Here is a 14,464-nt window from a genome sequence, read left to right on the forward strand (position 1 = left end):
ATATATATATATATATATATATATATATATATATATATATATATATATATATATATATATATATATATATAATAGGTTTTTGTTACTACATCACTTTTATACATATGGGTCAAAAATGACCCATCTATGCAAGCATGATAAAACAGAAGAATAAAGATACTTTGTTATTTATTATTGTGATTTATTTTTTGCCACTTTGTCTGTAGTGCAACTCTAGTGAACTGTAGTAAATGTGACCGAATAGATGAACATCAAACTAACAAAATAAAATCACACAGGTACAGTGCCATCTCAAATTGCCATCTGAGTGCTAACATGCCTCACAAATGACAAGTACAGGTTTGTGCACCTTGTAAACCGGCCTGACACTTAACACCAGATCCTGCACCTCTTCCTTTTCGATTGACCCTTGGTGACTGTGAAGACTTTGAATTTATTTTTATTTTTTTAACACATCTTCCCTTGCCTCTGTAATATAGTTTTGAAGGTGAGGTATGTTCTCCAAGCACCTCTTCATATGTGTCATGACAAGCTCCTTGACCAGCTCCTTGATGAATAGATGTCATGCATTGGTCACACGAGGTGTTGTGTAGTGAAGTTGGTGTAGGCCAGAGGTGGTCAGTGTCAGTCCTGGAGACCCACAGTCCTGCAGAGTTTTGCTTCAACCTTAATAAAAACTCACCTTCCTCTAGCTTTCAACACTTAGACCTTGTTTAGCTTGTTCAGGTGTGTTTGATTAGGGTTGGCGCTGAACTCTACAGGACTGTGGCTCTCCAGGACTGCCCCTGGTGTAGGCAACAACGGTGGTAACCAGCACATTGCACCACAACACCATGGGTCACCTCCATGTTCTCCGCTTACATGAGTACGTGCAAACCATTTCCGAGTTTCCTTTGTAGAGAACTCATCAGAGGAGTCTTCAATGACATCAAATGAGTCTTCTTCATCTAGGAGAGCTGGATTCACGCCCACAATTCGGTGGAAGTCGTGGCCTAGTGGTTAGAGAGTTTAACTCCTAACTCTAAGGTTGTGGGTTCAAGTCTCGGGCCGGCAATACCAAGACTGAGGTGCCCTTGAGCAAAGCACCGAACCCCCAACTGCTCCCCGGGCGCTGCAGCATAAATGGCTGCCCACTGCTCTGGGTGTGTGTTCAGAGTGTGTGTGTGTGTGTTCACTGCTGTGTGTGTGCACTTTGGATGGGTTAAATGCAGAGCACATATTCTGAGTATGGGTCACAATACTTGGCTGTATGTCACATCACTCACTTCACAACTCCAGACTGACCCTGTGGCACATAGTCTAGGTCAGGGGTGGTGAACTCTGGTCCTGGAGAGCCACAGCCCTGCAGAGTTCAGCTCCAACCCTAATTAAAACTCACGTGCCAGTAGCTTTCTAGTAACCGTTCAGACCTTGATTAGCTTGTTCAGGCGTGTTTGATTAGGGTTGAAGCAAAACTCTGCAGGGCTGCGGCTCTCCAAGACCGACATTCACCACCCCGGTCTAGGTCAACAGCATCAGATATTTCAGACTCTGAATCAGGACTAACAGCCAAACTAACACTCTGGATAAAGAGTGCACAACAAGCAGTTGATCATATACTGATTATATATTATCACTGTCAGACAGAAACCTTGTACGTCCAAAACCATTACTTTTCAGAAACACTGACAGACTTAAAGGGTGACCAATATTATTGATTTATGCCAAAAAATTAAATAGTCTGGAGTAATTCAGAAACATTACAGACATCAGTTTACAGTCAGCAAAAAAAAATAACTATAACTATAAAATTATAAAATTAAGCTAATTCATATTCACAAAATAAGATTTTCAAATGAATATCCAAACTTACATTCACAAAATATGATTAAAAAAATGAAAAACAATTGGAAGATGCATAAGTATGCTTGCACGGTATTAAATGTTTCTGTATTCAGTGTTTCTGTGAATTGATTGTGCAATCTGCATTTCCAAATAGTCATGTATATATATAAGTAGCATTGGGTTTATGCGTGTGTGAATAGACAAACTGTCAGTGTTTATTAGATTAGATTAGATTAGATTCAACTTTATTGTCACTGCACATGTAAGGTACAAGGCAATGAAATGCAGTTAGCATCTAACCAGAAGTGCAATAAGCAGTAAGTACAGAATATACAAGGTCTACAAAATGTACAATATCTATACAGATAAGTATTATGGACATAATTTACAGATGTTAAATACTATCAGCATGATATACAGATAGGTGTACTATGAACATACTATACAGATGGATTATGTGAAAGTGTATGTACACTATAGGCAGAACTATGAACATATGAACATAATTTACACTACTGCAATGGACAGTAAAGTGCATAGAAAATATTTCAGTGTGCAAATGGATCATTCAGTATTCTGGATGAACAGACAGTGGTGCAAGTAATAGCAAGTTTACCGTTTTTTTGCTTGTTGTAAATAAATAAATAAATAAATAAATAAATCGGTCAGATGTAGTGATGAAGTGGGGAAGGAGTCTGTGTGTATGGTTTGGGGGGTGTCAGAGGGCAGAGTTCAGCAAGGAGACAGCTGTAGGGAAAAAGCAGTGCTTTGCGGTCAGCCACTGAGCAGTTCCCATACCAGACTGTAATACAACTGGTCATATGCTTGTACTTTATGAATGACATTATGCTTGTACTTGCTAGTTGGACATCAGGATGCAGTGTTAAATTATTACACACTTTTCCCTGCATTTTTTTTTTTTTAGCATTACTGTAAACACCTTTGGTGTGACATCTTCATTTGTGTTCTTTCCTTCAATTATAGAATCTCTCATTATATAGGCCTACTAATTTCTTAATGTATTCAACATTCATATACTTTTAATTTTATGTAATTTCACTGTTACTGTGTATTTATTTATGTATATATGCATGTACGTATATGCTTGGTTACATAACAGATGTATAATGTATGCTGGTAAAATGAAGATTCAAATACAGATTTCTGGCATGAAAGTCTAGATGGCACAGTCCGATACGTCTAGTTCAATCTGACCTGGTGACATCATTATCACATGGCAGATGATTGGTTCTCTCCTGGTAACCAAAAAGCTTACTGCTCAATACTCAAATACCTGGCATTTGTTTGCCATAGCAGTTTGCAGCTTGCTTCAAAAACCCTCCACTTTCCCCAGCTCCACCTGTATAGATCTGCTATGAGGTGATTCATGTATGCTATATGGGGGTTATTCATATGTGTTATATGTGCAGCAGCATGTTGTGGATGTATTGGCAGTAGCAAATCTCGGTACATGATCTGCAACAGTAGCAGCAGCAGCAGTGTAGCAGATCTATTCCACCAAGACCAAACACAGTAACATTGTCCTGTACATTACCATGCCAGTCCCTCCGAGAGTTGTCATGACAGAACTAAGATTATTCAATAAAAATCAATGTAATTATTTTACCATCATTTCATCTGCTTTCTGCTTTTCATCTCTACATCTTTTAACTAGTAGAAGAGTTCAATAATTGATGATTAATCAATAATAATTGATAAAAACAAACTTTCGTTATGTCGAGATAACAAGAAAATTAAGTCGTTATAACGAGAAAACGACTTTCGTTATGTCGAGATAACGAGAAAATTAAGTCGTTATAACGAGAAAACAAAAAGGAAAAAAATTATAATGGATGGCCGCTTAGAACTTCCGTATCTTTCAGTGAACTCAACTGAATTAAGTTCAGAGTACTCATAACTGTTAGTTTTAAAACTTAAATGGTTTAAGGCAATCGGTTTACTCAAACAGTTTGAGTTAAGTTACTTGTCGGGTTTTACAGTGTAGGAAAACACAATCATCACTGCACTGCTCGTTTAAGAATAAATAAATGATCAGATTTTTTCTTATATTGTGATACATTCTGATTAATTTAAGGGCAGTTCAAGATCAAACATTTCCCAGTCTGACCATTGTGTTATTTGGAAATTCTCTGCCAGTCCAATCTGGACATGAAAACCTTCTATTAGCTTCTACTAGGATTTCAGCTGATTTTAGCTGCCATATATATATTTGTGGATAGAAATAGGCCTTAATGATATATCCGTTAGAAATTTTATAATATAGAATAAGAAATCTAGGTTGTTTAATATTAGTTGTTTTAATTTATTGTAATTTATTATTATTTTTATATTTCTTAAGGTGAACCTTCAATCAATAAAGAAACAAGAGAGCACTCCATGACAGATATGAAAGAAACACACATGGTAAGTTATGTGTACATTTATTATGTGACTAGTGTTAACTTAAATTGTTTTAATGGTAAAAATGTTCAATAACATATTATAACAACATGTAAAAATGTTTTACTTGTGTGGATTTGGGGAGGGCTGTGGGGTGCTGTCATGGTCAACAGCTGACAAGAGAAAGTTATAAAGAATTTAAAGTTAATAATTCATCTATGTATGTACGTATATGCTTGGTTACATAACAGATGTATAATGTATGCTGGTAAAATGAAGATTCAAATACAGAGTTCTGGCATGAAAGTCTCGATGGCACAGTCCGATATGTCAAGTTCATTCTGACCTAGTGACATCATAGTCACATGGCAGCTGATTGGTTCTCTCCTGGTAGCCAATGAGCTTACTGCTCAATACTCAAATACCTGGCATTTGTTTGCCATAGCAGTTTGCAGCTTGGTTCAGAAACCCTCCACTTTCTAATCTGCTAATTACAGAGAAGCCAAGTAGTCCAATTAGACCCTGCTGGTAGATGCCATGTGTGAATAGATGAACTGTCAGTGTTTATGGATGACATTATGCTTGTACTTGCTAGTTGGACATCAGGATGCAGTGTTAATTTATTACACACTTTTCCCTGCATTTTTTTTTTTTAGCATTACTGTAAACACCTTTAGTGTGACATCTTTTGTGTTCTTTCCTTCAATTATAGAATCTCTCATTATATTGGCCTACTAATTTCTTAATATATTCAACATTCATATACTTTTAATTTTATATAATTTCACTGTTACTGCGTACTTATTTATGTATATATGTATGTACATATGTGCTTGGTTAAGTAACAGATGTAGAATGTATGCTGGTAAAATGAAGATGAAATTGAAGGGTGAGATTCAAATACAGATTTCTGGCATGAAAGTCTAGATGGCACAGTCTGATACGTCTAGTTCAATCTGACCTGGTGACATCATTATCACATGGCAGATGATTGGTTCTCTCCTGGTAACCAAAAAGCTTACTGCTCAATACTCAAATACCTGGCATTTGTTTGCCATAGCAGTTTGCAGCTTGCTTCAGAAACCCTCCACTTTCCCCAGCTCCACCTGTATAGATCTGCTATGAGGTGATTCATGTATGCTATATGGGGGTTATTCATATGTGTTATATGTGCAGCAGTATTTCTTACGTGCTTACAGCAGCATGTTGTGGATGTACTGGCAGTAGCAAATCTCGGTACATGATCTGCAACAGTAGAAGCAGCAGCAGTGTAGCAGATCTATTCCACCAAGACCAAACACAGTAACATTGTCATGTACATTACCATGCCAGTCCCTCCGAGAGTTCTCACGACAGAACTAAGATTATTCAATAAAAATCAATGTAATTATTTTACCATCATTTCATCTGCTTTCTGCTTTTCATCTCTACATCTTTTAACTAGTAGAAGAGTTAAAAAGTATTGCTTTGAATATCAGACTAAAATCTGGTGTGTCAGGTTTAGTGAAGATTATTGAACCTGTTTTTTGGTATTTACAATAAAATAAATTGCTGGTTTATAAGAGAAGTCACAGACAATTTTCTGACAATCTTCCAATTAATGTAAGAACATTATATATATATATATATATATATATATATATATATATATATATATATATATATATATATATATTTATAACATAATAGACACGCACACACACACACACACACACACACACACACACACACATATATATATATATATATATATATATATTATGTTTTATTTAATTTTTTCCATCCTATTTTCTTGCCAACTCTCTTTACCTTTTCTGACCCACTTCAGGTCTTAAAGTCTCTACTAATGAGCTGATGAGTTGAATCGAGTGTGTTAAATACGGGAAACAGTCCTGCGGTGCTCCAGGACAGTTTTGAAAACCATTGCATTTCAGAGACTTTAATGTATCTATCTACTCTAAGCCACACAGAATTCAGTCTGTTCTGAGGGCGAAAAATGGTTTACCAAATAAAGTAGCCACTGAGTGTACATACTCTTGCATACTTGCAAGAACTTAGATCATGATTACAAGAAATGGACATTATGTTTATCTTTATAGGATAAAGGAAAGCCGGTAGATGAGAACAACTTCAAACCTGTTGTCAATGCAGAAATGATCAAGACAACTGTACCACCTGATTCATCATGCAGTGACATGGGTAGGAAAACACAATCATCACTGCACTGCTCGTTTAAGAATAAATAAATGATCAGATTTGTTCTTAAATTATGAAACATTCTGATGAATTTAAGGGCAGTTCAAGATCACACATTTCCCAGTCTGACCATTGTGTTATTTGGAAATTCTCTGCCAGTCCAATCTGGACATGAAAACCTTCTATTAGGTTCTACTAGGATTTCAGCTGATTTTAGCTGCCATATATATATTTGTGGATAGAAATAGGCCTTAATGATATATCCGTTAGAAATGTTAAATGTTTGAAAAATGACAGGAAAAAAAAACACTACTATAATATAGAATAAGAAATCTAAGTGGTTTAAAAATCATTCATGTAATTTATTATTATTTTTATATTTCTTAGGTGAACCTTCAATCAATAAAGAAACAAGAGAGCAGTCAATGACAGAGACGAAAGAAACACACATGGTAAGTTATTTGTACATTTATTATGTAACTAGTATTTACTAAAATTTTTTAATGGTAAAAATATTTAATAACATATTATAACAACAGGCTGGTAGCTGTCATGGTCAACAGCTGACAAGAGAAAGTTATAAAGAATTTAAAGTTAATAATTAATCTAATCTGCTAATTACAGAGAAGCCAAGTAGTCCAATTAGACCCTGCTGGTAGATGCCATTACTATGTTGTCTTGATTCAAAATGCATCTTTCTTAATTTATTGAATTTAAAAAGGTTCAGTACTTTAGAACTACTGATAATAATAGTAATTATCACACAAAAAAAAAATGTTTCTTATATTGGCAGACTATATGGCTGCTTCTTTTAATTCATAATGTTTGGTGATTTAGGAAAAATAATTCTAAATGAAAGAAAGAAAGAAAGAAAGAAAGAAAGAAAGAAAGAAAGAAAGAAAGAAAGAAAGAAAGAAAGAAAGCCTTTCCTATGTTCCTCAAATTACTTTTCCCCAGAAATCACATGTGGTATTATGTGTAACAAAATATTAATGTTTATTTTTTTTTTTGTTTTTTTTGTTTTAAAATTAATTACTACCAGACTTGCAAGATGTATGTAATGCTGTGGGTTTATTACAGATATAATGTCTAAAACAATTTAACTATTTCTGACATAAGGATACAAATAATGCAAAATATGCATCTAAAATGCATCATCCCTTGTCAGCTTTTGTCAGATGGAAAGCATTTTGTATAAGACCACTGTTCTAGACTCTAAGACAAAATTGTGCAAGTTAATACTGAATTGAGCCTGGAAGGCAACTGTTCCACATACTGTCTAAAACCAAAATGTGAATAAATTAAAAAATAATAATACAACCTATCATAAAATGATCTACAATTCCTTTCTGCCTGAAAGGTTTGGTTTTCACCATGGGGCATGAATAATTAAATTTTCACTGTTTTCACGTTGTATTTACATTCTTTTATGGTTGATTTTGTCATTACGTTTTGTAACTTACTGTTTTGTGATATCTGGAGTTCTTTTTCTTCTTTCATTGTGTATGGTGTACCAAGTATCGAGGTCTCTGTGTTTATTTGTGTAATAATTATATTGAGTGGACATATTATCTTCAAAGGACAATAAGCTGTCTACTTGCTTACTTACAGTACATGTTAAGAAGTGAACCACATGCTTTAATAGCATAGTTGTTTTCCAGTGCTACGTTGTTAGAGTAAATTTTATGAACTGTAACTGAGGGAAATGTACTTGAGCATTACATTTAACAAAATAACTAAGTAGATATTACTCATCAAACTCTAACTGGCCATGTTAAATTTACTAAATTTGCTAAATTTACCAAACTTATTTAAGTAGATTTTACTAAATTCAATACATAAATTTTACTTGAAATGTATGCAAAAACTAGCAAAATAAAAATAAAGTAAATATACTTTTTTTTTTCAGTGTAGTAATGATAATAATAATAATAATAATAATAAATAAATAAATAAATAAGACAGAGGCTGCACATAAATTAACATACTAGTCTTTCTTTCACAGGGACCTGCAGAAGAGCTTAGAACAGAAACAAAGAAACCAGATCAAACAGAAACCGAAAAAGAAATGATTACAGGCTCAAAAATACTCTTTGACAGACTTCATCTTAAAAGAAGCAAGGATCATAAACTGACAGCTGCAGATGTTCTTCAGATAAGTAAACATTCATTACAGTCCAATGAGTCTTGTGCTGAAGAGGAGCTGATTCAAACTTTCATACAAAAACTACTGATGATGGATTACAGAGCAAGATACATTACTGTTAGAGATCCCACTGAACAAGATCAGATACAAGAAAGACATAATGACTCATCTCAATGTGAGTGTGACATTTTCGAATAAATGTTTATGTCTAATGAAGAAACAAATCAATCTGGGCAAATTCACTCGATGGATGTCCAGATGGCTGTGTTTCATTGTGCTGATGGTTTGCTGAAGCAGCTGATGGTGACTAAACTGTCCCAGTGTCAGTACGCTCTGCCTCTGCTTGTTCCTGATCCAGACAGACAACAGATTGAGTTTCCTCTCTGGACATTTAGACAAATCCACAAGAGCTGGAAGAGTAGAAACACCAACAATGAAATCATCAGTCAAACCCAGCCCATCTACAAGGCAGAAACTCCAATGGTGTTTTTCTTCAGGTTTGGCTCTGTGTCTTCATCCAAGTCTCAGCTGATGAACAGTCTGATCAATGAGAAACACAACACATTCTTCCACAGGAACTGCCCAGGCAGCAGCAGAACCAGAGTCCTGATGGACGGAGTGGTGGAGATCGCCTGGTACTGCCCCTCTGGAACAAATGATGATAAATTCACTGAGTGTGTAGCGTTCTGTAATCTACACGGTGATGCAGGAGACCATGAGAAACAGCTGCAGATCCTTACTGAAATGGCCTCAGTCAATGTTGTTCTTCTACCACAACTTCAGAAGAATGATGAAAGAATGATAAAGGTTCAAGAACTCTACAAGGACTCAAAGCCACTCATTTTTCTTCTTACCGAGAAAGCTTCAACTCTCATTAAGACATGGCAAGGAAAATACAATATTGGTCTGAAAGACAGAAATCAGTCAGATGTATCTGAAGAACTCAGAAGAGCTATAAATGTTTGTCTCTCAGAATCATCTTCCACTTTCAGACTTGAAGATGTGTCCAAACACTCAGACATCAGAGTAGATGTGGAAGATGATGAGGATGACTGCAGGAGAGGAAGAGAAGCAGCACAGCATATGATGAGTTTACTGGAGAAGAAAGAGCTTACGGAAATCAAAGAATCATTTCTGCCCCATCAGGGGAAACTGTGGCATCAGTGGAGTCAGAAGAACAAAGAGCTACATCGACCTCAAGGAGATGATCTAGAAATGGTCACCAGTAGAAAACACACAGAAATTAAGAAACTCCGTCAACAGCAGCATGAATCAGACATCAGTGAGTTTATGAAGGTCTTTATTGAAGAAATGAACTCAGATGCTGCAAATAAGATTTTTTTCCCCAAATGGCTCAGAATCATCCTGGATGAATATACATCAGGTGATCTTTCTGCTCTACATCACAAGTATAATGAAAAGTGGTCAACAGTATTACAACTGAAGGAGAAGCATGATAAATCTGAACAACTCAAAGCTGAACAAACTAAGCTTGAGAAAATATCTGAAGAACTTCAAAATGCAACCTTTGGTTTGGAGCACATCATGAGGGAGATCGGTCAGATCTATGAATCATGTTCATCTGTGAAGAAGAACAAGAAAGACCTGAAAGACTTCTCTTCTCTCGCGAGTCTCGCAGCAGAGATGATGATTTCTGGATCTCCACTGGAACTGATGGATGGGGATGCTTGTCATGTTCCTGTGATCTGGATCTCTGCTGTTCTAGATGAACTCAGCAAGAAACTGGGAGACCTGAGAGTATTTGTGTTGTCAGTTTTAGGGATTCAGAGCTCTGGGAAATCCACCATGCTGAATGCCATGTTCGGACTTGAGTTTGCCGTCAGTGCTGGCAGGTGCACCAGAGGAGCTTTCATGCAGCTGGTCAGAGTCTCAGACGAGATGAAAACAGAGCTGAAGTTTGACTACATTCTGGTTGTCGATACGGAGGGTCTTCGTGCTCTAGAACTGGCTGGAAGATCAACAAGACACCATGACAATGAACTGGCCACATTTGTTGTAGGTCTGGGAAATCTGACCTTGATCAACATCTTTGGAGAAAACCCATCTGAGATGCAGGACATTCTTCAGATTGTTGTTCAAGCCTTCCTGAGGATGAAGGAGGTCAGACTGAATCCCAGCTGTGTGTTTGTGCATCAGAATGTTTCAGAAATCACAGCTGGAGAGAAAAACATGGAGGGAAGGAGACGACTGCAGGAGACACTGGATGAGATGACTAAACTGGCTGCTAAAGAAGAAGTCTGTGATGTTGAACGTTTCAGTGACGTCATTAGATTCGATATAAAGAATGATGTGAAGTATTTTGCTCAGCTCTGGGAGGGCAGCCCACCCATGGCTCCACCAAACCCAAACTACTGTGAGAACATTCAAGACCTGAAGAAAACTATTATGTCTCATGCCTCAAAATCAGATGGAACAAGACTGAAAGACTTGAAAGTTCGTATTAATGATCTCTGGGAGGCTTTACTGAATGAACGATTTGTCTTCAGCTTCAGAAATTCTCTGGAGATTTCAGCCTACAGGAAACTGGAGACTGAATACAGCAAGTGGTCCTGGAAGCTTCGCAGTGCCATGCTGGAAACTGAGAACAAACTTCACAACAAAATAGAAAATGAAGCGATTAACGAGGTTAAAGAAACTGATCTGCACAAAGAGTTGAAGAAGACAAGTGAAGAAGTGAAAAAAACAGTGTCAGAATTCTTTGAGAAAGACGCAGATGCAAATATACTGATTCAGTGGAAAACATCATTTGACATTAAAATCAAAGAGCTACAGGAAAGCATTGTAAGAGAAACAAAGAGGAAATTAAATGAGATTCTTAATCAGCGAGACCTGAAGAAAGAGATTGAGGCTCAGAGGACACGTCATGAAAACACTCTCTTTGAAAAGAGCAAAGAACTTGCCTTAAAACACAAAGACAAAGCAAATGATGAAGAAACACTAAAGAAAGAGTTTGATTTAGTTTGGGAACAAAGTGTGGAGAAGATTATCAAAGACACTCCTCCAATCAAAGACATTGACATAATGAGAGATATGAGAGAGATCCTCAGTTACAACTATGAAAGTATCAAAGCAGACCCCCGGAAGAACAGCAGGGATATTTTATCTGTGCAGAGTTATTCAGATTATGTACAGTTAAAGAAATCAAGTGAATTTTTCACAGAAGCCTGCAGAGTAGTTAAAAATCTGCTGGGTTACAGTCTCTCTAAGGAGGATGAAGCCCAAATAAGATCATTAGTCAGTGATGTTGTTCAGCAGACTGACAAAATGGTTCAGTCATTTAACATCTCAAAGATGGGCTACAACATCAGCTACATCCAACAACTCATAGATTACATCAAAGCAAGAGTACTTCAACATCAGGAAGGACATGTTAAATATGTGTTAAAAAATGAATTCTTCATGGATTTGGTTCTTTCCATCTGTAAGAGAGCAGATAATATGATCGCTAACCAACACAGCATGTTCAAAGATGCCAATGATCCTGAAATATATGTTAAGAAGAAGAAAGAAGAGTATTATAGTATTTTCCAGAAATACTGTCAAGGGGCAAAATCAGCTGCCATTTTTGGTGAGATCATCTGTCAGAAACTCAAAGAACCCATTGAACAGAGTGTATACAAGAAGACTGCCAGAGATATGGCAAGTGAAATTAGATCAAACTGTCCATCACTGAATGGAAACAGGTCAAATCTTGAGAAACACATCCTGAAGACACTGGCAGAAGAGGAGAATTTTTACAAATACATGGACTACATTCATAATACCAGAGATCATTTCAGTGCTTTCATCAGATATGAAGTCAGTCACTACATCACTGATCAGTTTGATGTCCGTGTTTTACCCAAGATGAGGAAGAACATTAAACACCTGGAGCAGAAGATCATGGAAGCAGCACATGTATCTACTGAACATGTTCAAGAGAACAGAGGAGATGAATCTACTGAGCAAGTTCAAGAGAACAGAGGAGATGCTGGTTTGTGGTTGAAGAGATTCACACAGCATCTCTCAGATGAGCTGATCTTCTCTGAAAAAGATCTCAGTGGAGTTGCACATGATGATGATGATTGCAACCTCCTAGAAGATGTGATAAAGAGAGAACTTCCTGCTATAATGTCAGACATCAGCAGTAGATTCAAAACAAATACTTTTCCAGCAAAATTGGACCTTAAGTTCAGGCCAGATCAGCTTCTGATTGATGACTTATGTCAGTGCTGTTGGGTTCAGTGTCCATTCTGTGGAGCCATCTGCACAAACACCATAGAAAACCATGATGAAAAACACAGTGCTGTTTTCCATGCAGTGGACGGAGTAAATGGGACTTTGTACAAGGATACAACAAACTTGTCTGTTTGGATCTGCACAACATCAGTGGCAAAAAAGAGTAATCGATCTTTTTATCTCAGGAAAAGTAATAAAACATTCCTATACAGTGATTACAAAAATGCAGGAGTAGATTTTGCTAAGTGGAGCATCACCCCTGATAACTCTGAACTGCCCTACTGGAAGTGGTTTGTGTGGAGATTCAAGAGAGATCTTGAACAATTCTACAGTAAGACATTTGATGGTAGTGGTAAGATCCCACCTGAATGGACAAATCTCTCAAAACAGGATGCTATTGAGAGTTTGGAAAATAAATACAACTAATTTAACAAGTAAAGTAATTTTGTTTAGGTCTAGACCTATCATATGTGATATAGAGAACATAGATTGAAATGATTTTGATCATGACTTGACTTCTGAAATCATTTAAACCTCAGCAATAGAGCCTTGTTTTAGTCTCCTTTGTCTTGCCCATTTCAAAAGCAAAAGCATTGAAACATAACTATCGTTTTGTTCTTGTTTTTATTTATGTATTATTTTAATGAGTGAGGTGTATATAGTTGAATTTTTTTCAGTTGTTTTTTTTTTAGACGTTTATTTTATGATTAGTTTTTTTCTGATTAGTGGTTTTCTGATTACAGGAATATGATAATGCATTTGTTACTGAAATAAAATAAATTATATGTTACTCCCAACCCTGCATGTGACACATAGTTAATATAAGTTCTGAATAAATGTCTGTCACTTCAAATCTGTGTTTCTGTTTAATATTCAGATCACATCCATTTTCAACACACAGTTTAGTGGACTGAAACCTACAGTACATATTCAAAATCAATGTTACTTCCTATGTTTAAGTGACCGTACTATGAATACAGATAGCAGCTGCAAGCATGTGAGGTTGTTGTGATTAAAAAGATACATCTCACTTGGATAACTTAAGGGCCGTGCTAAAAAAAGTATATGGTCCTCCTCCTGACATAAATGATATCTCATGACACCTAGGTCAACGTATTTTGTTTACCCTGGAACAACATTTTAATCCAAAAATTTAGTCTTGACCATATATCCCTACACCTAAACCTGACCTTAAACAGTAGTAATTCCTTAAATCAGAGGAAGTGATAGATGAATGACACTGATGTACAACCACCAAACACTGATTTTAAGCATAAACTTCACAAAAACAATAAACTGGTTCTTTAAATCAGATTGGTTAATCACAATCTTGTTCCAGGGTCAACAAAGATGGTGATCCAGGAACATGTCACACTTGGTCATGACAATTGATCTCGCATCTCATGACAATTGATTCATTCTTAATGAAACACTTTCTATATATGCACTATAATTTATGGATGTTATTAAAGAAAATACTCAACACAGTTACCAGAAATTAGTTTATTTTCTATTCAGTGATCATCAGCAAATCAACCTGCAATAGAACAGCTTCGCTTCTCTGCAAATTATACCATATAGAGTAACTAAGGACAATGAAAATACAGTGGGTGCATAATTATTATGCAAGTTGATATTCTGATTATATATTTTTTTTTT

At 36.2% G+C, this 14,464-nt stretch overlaps 1 pseudogene; it reads left to right on the top strand.

Moving 5' to 3' along the window:
* Positions 1-13,412, top strand: part of LOC109051780 — a 30,401-nt pseudogene extending 16,989 nt beyond the window's left edge.
* Positions 13,413-14,464: the final 1,052 nt, after the last annotated feature.

The sequence above is a fragment of the Cyprinus carpio genome, chromosome B22, assembly GCF_018340385.1.
Source record: "Cyprinus carpio isolate SPL01 chromosome B22, ASM1834038v1, whole genome shotgun sequence".
Lineage (NCBI taxonomy): Eukaryota > Metazoa > Chordata > Actinopteri > Cypriniformes > Cyprinidae > Cyprinus > Cyprinus carpio.